Raw genomic sequence first — 4,603 nt, 5'->3', positions numbered from 1 at the left:
AAGCATCGGCGGATATGTTCGAGGCATTTCATGCCTTCATTTTTCAATGATCAATCGAATACTGCAAAAGGGTAATAGTATTATTATTATTTGAATTAATTATTAATGTATTCAATCCAATGTAGCTTGAAAAAATTAAAAACAATTTCTTGAATATAATGAGGATTTTTTTCAGAGATTGTCTTCACTTATCTCTTGAATACATTTTAAGTACGTTCACTGATTTTGAGAATGAACTGCGGCACATTTTTATTAAGTACAAAAAATACGGTAGATACCTTTCCAAAATAATGGAATTAACGAGTTGGAATGAACTATCCAATATCTTAGACGAGAATCATAAGTTAAGAATGATTATTTATCTGGAACAAAAACTGCTTCCAGAACAAGAATTTGGAATGGTAGGTTAAGAACTTGTTTAAGATGGATTTGATAGCTAGATTTAAACAATTTTTTTCAGCATAGCGAATTTTTTAGCTCAGTTCTGATTTATGAATGGGGGTTGCGTGTTTTCATGAAAATACATAATTTTTCAAACCGACAAGATGCTCTAGAACACATCAGGTTGCAGGAAGATATGGTCATTTACGAACGTGACTAAGTGTAAGTCCAATGTATCGGGCCACGGTCCATTTGCCTTATCCTCAGAGGCGTAGGAGATGTTTCCCGCGGCTCTGCACATGACTAATAATATGGAAATATTTAAATCAATTTCATCAGTAGTAAGTTTTTATTAATATTAATGTTAGTTTCTTTTGTTAATTAAAATATATATTACAGTTCGTCTTCATCGCTGCGGCTTCTAGTACGATCTAGCTCCGATGTTTTGTATATTGCCTCCAGTGGTCTTATTATTAATATTATTACCAATAAAAAAATACAAAATTGATGCGATGAACAAAATGTATTGGGTCTATTTCACACCATACCGAAATGATCAAATATGACCGATCTTGAACATGGCATATCTGTATACAAAAGCAGCATTTTTGATTTGTTGTTTAGAATAGTATGTTAATAATCGAAAGGGGTGAAATGTATTTATATCAGCTTTTGTTTTCTAACTCTTAGTTATTCGCAATCTCTTTCCAAAGACTCATATAAATATCTACAATGGTTATTATAGTTTATTCGATTACCAAATTTCTCCGCAGAATACTTTTGTGAACATGGCTGCACTTCAATTAAATTGTTGCACTTTGTATGAAAATCTTCAGCTTGCGAAAAAACTAAGATTCAGTATAGTATGTAGTAGATGTTAAAAAACTGAATTTGAATCAACTTCCGTTTATCAAAATTTGCCGTATAGTATGTTATTTACTGTTGTCGCTCTCACATCATACATGTAATGTTCGAATGATCACTTGAAGAATACCTTCTTCATCAGGAAAAGCCTTGGTTTTCCTCGTTCAGTTGAGCTGCTCTCAGAAAGTTATCCGGATATCATGGCCTAGCTACTACCTGGTCGTAGTGGCAAATGCGTTGTATGAAAAAGATCGAAGTTTTTCTAAATGCAAAATGCCAAACGAAGAAGGAAAACTTGTCGTTAAACAGCCGAATTTGCTACTCCCATGCAGATTAACACAATTATCCAATTGAACAGCATAAATACAAACACTTTCATCATCGCCAGGTATTTGCTGACCTTATACATGCAATTTGAAATAGTGTTCAAATAGTTTGACATGTGAATTGTAAATATAGGAACTCAGCAGCGGTGCCAGTTTAACGTCATTGTTGCCAGTTTTACGGAGGACCGTGATGTGCATCAAAAAAAGATCACCAGTGTCTAGTCTATATATTTGTTTATGCTCCAATGCAATTGTAAAAAAATTCAACTGTCATAGAAATGTTTAAAAATGGAAGTGGAGCATAATTAAAACTTTTTGTCGTGAATACGACTTACTTTACTATGGGGCGCCTTTTCAAAATTAGCCATATGGAAAAATGGGCAGAACTTAATCGTGAATATCTCGACTTGTATTAATGGCAGCAACATAATTCTTTCACTATTTCATAAAAATTATGATCAGGAATTTAGGATTATATTTTGAACAGTGTGAGATAACCACAAACAACTCAAAAATTAGATTTTCTGAAAATTTAAAAAAAAGCGGAAAACTCTTTACTTTTGATTGGGTTTTTCGCGCAAGGACGTCGATTATGAGGTAGTCAGGCGCATATCTTCAACTGAACGTTATAAAAAAGGGACCGTGGTCGAAAATCGATCATTTTAAAGCGCGTAACTCTAATTTTCTACCCGGATATCACTTTGAACACTCTGCCTCAAGTGATGTGATAGAATAATAGATTCATGGTATGCAAAAAGCAGACATTAAAAAGCAAGACCTACTGAAAATGTTTACTTGATCCTGAAGCATGTTATTTAATAATCGTGTTGTTTTACCAACATAACATAAAGATAATGAACCAATAATTGACACTTTTCATTTGACAAACATCAATGTCACATGTTCGAATGTATCCCTACATATTTGATGTGATCGTTGTTGCTGGAATAATATTCCGAGAGCTAGCATTTAATTCGATTGTGAATTTGGAACACCATCTAACGAAAATCAGAAAAATATTTTGTTCAACCACTTTGATTAATTTGTTTCATAGATATAACAACACAAGCTGTAGGGTAACAGAGGTATTTTGGCCCACTTTGAATAAATATCCACCAAATGTTGTAATATTTTTGAAAAACCCTTCCGCAATGGGTAATTTAATGTAATTAGCTTCAAATTTATGCAACATCGGTTACTTAACATCGATAAAATCCGATAAAATCGATAAAGTTTGTTAGGTGGGCCAAAATATATGAAGTGGCCAAAATACCTCTGTTACCCTATTGATGCACCATAATATTATGAATAAGACGATTTTTTTGCAAGAATTCGACATAGAGTTTCTTTCTAAGAGGCTTGATTCACTCGTGTTTTTTCATACAGTTCGTTTAAGTGTTTAAATTCAGAAACACAAAATCAAAACTGAAGTAATGAACGCAAGTAAACACGTTATCTCTTGCGTCGTCGTTTTCCAAAAACAGAATATTTTCATTTTAAAAGAAGCTCGTCGTACTTTTCACTGAATTTATCTCGGAATTTATATTGCAAAAATGACCTTCGTTGCCAACATTACCAAGAAACACGCCTGAAATTATACCCAACAACTTGTGCGTTACGTTTAAATTTCATCGAAAACAGTCCGAATGAATCACGATCCGAGAAATTTTAATCATGGTATATTATCATAACATGAAAATATATTATTTTTCCCAAATCATGACTCGTTTAACCCATTTCTACACACTTAAATTTTATAGCTGAGTCTCGGCAAAAATATGCCGAGATTCGCACAGCCGAGTAATCGGCAATCATCTCGGCAAAAATAAAATTACTGAGCGTCTCGGCACCCTCAAATTTGACAAACGTCAAATATTGCCGAAATCGTCAGCATAAGATTTACTGTTTGCTTAGTGAAACGTTCACTGAATATTCGGCAATCCAATAAAACGAAAAAAATGAAAAAATAAATTACTGAATCATCAGTAATTAAAAATCTAGTAGATTAATTTTGTTTGTGATTTCTCAACATTATAAACACGCCATTTAGGATCAAAAATTCATTTTATTAACATTTAAAGGAGGCTTACAAATTTGTTGCCAGCATGTAGCATACAGAAAAATTTAAAAAAAAATGTCGGAAGGCTCGCATACTGTAAAAACCATGCAAAGAGTTTTAAATGCTGACAGTATTTCCGGTCCTATGGGAATTATTACATCTCTCCAAACTAATGAGCAGTCTCCTTCGCCAAATTCCTCAGCCATCACTACCATCAGCGGCGTTTCCGGATGGCTTGAGTCGAGCTGGAAATATGAAAATGAATATATACATTGATTTCTGGTTTACAAAAATTTTCAATATTTAATGATGCATATACGGTATTGTTCAAATAAACTTACTTTGATCCATTGAATTATTCCATGCATTGGGTTATTTTTTCGCATATCCCCCAAAGTTTGTCTCACGGACGCTTTGAGCCCCGAGTTGGGTGTTTTCCCTTATAATCGCGAGTGCTCTGATAAAGTCGCTTTTAATAAAGCGAAACATTCAAGCTATTTATTCAATATGTTTACTCGCAAGTGGTTCCACACTTCTTCGAAGATTATCCATTTTTTCACTAGAGAGTTTCATCAGAAAATAATCGCGCAATGCGAAGCGAAAATTTTACGCGGCAAAAATGACAGCTGTTGTACTGAATTTCGGCAAAAGCTAGCGCATATTCCGAAATCTCGGCAAACGTCGCTGCTGATGTCGGCATATCTGTTGTTTACTGATACATTCAGCAAGCAATTATGCCAAATTTCGGCAAAATGAAGCATTTTACCGAAATATCAGTGAATGCATTTAACGAAGTTCAGAAACATGCGTATTGATTACTGAGCTATCAGCAAATTTACGTGTTGCTGATCAGTTTCGGCATTTTAATATGCCGAGCTCAAGAAACGGTTTTAAGTGTGTAGAATGGGAATTTTGCCCGTGTAGAGAATTCCACAATTTAGTCCTCCTAAAAGGCAGAAATGGATCCTGTACA

At 34.1% G+C, this 4,603-nt stretch overlaps 1 long non-coding RNA gene across 1 annotated transcript; it reads left to right on the top strand.

Annotated features, from left to right (window-relative positions):
- Window positions 1-246: 246 nt before the first annotated feature.
- LOC131432460 (uncharacterized) lies at window positions 247-1,109 on the top strand. Its single transcript, XR_009229865.1, has 3 exons — window positions 247-401; window positions 461-722; window positions 781-1,109. It is a non-coding gene; the product is annotated as an uncharacterized LOC131432460 (long non-coding RNA).
- The last annotated feature ends 3,494 nt before the right edge of the window (window positions 1,110-4,603 follow it).

Source organism: Malaya genurostris, chromosome 2 (genome assembly GCF_030247185.1).
Source record: "Malaya genurostris strain Urasoe2022 chromosome 2, Malgen_1.1, whole genome shotgun sequence".
Lineage (NCBI taxonomy): Eukaryota > Metazoa > Arthropoda > Insecta > Diptera > Culicidae > Malaya > Malaya genurostris.
This window is presented reverse-complemented; position numbering and strand designations above follow the sequence as displayed.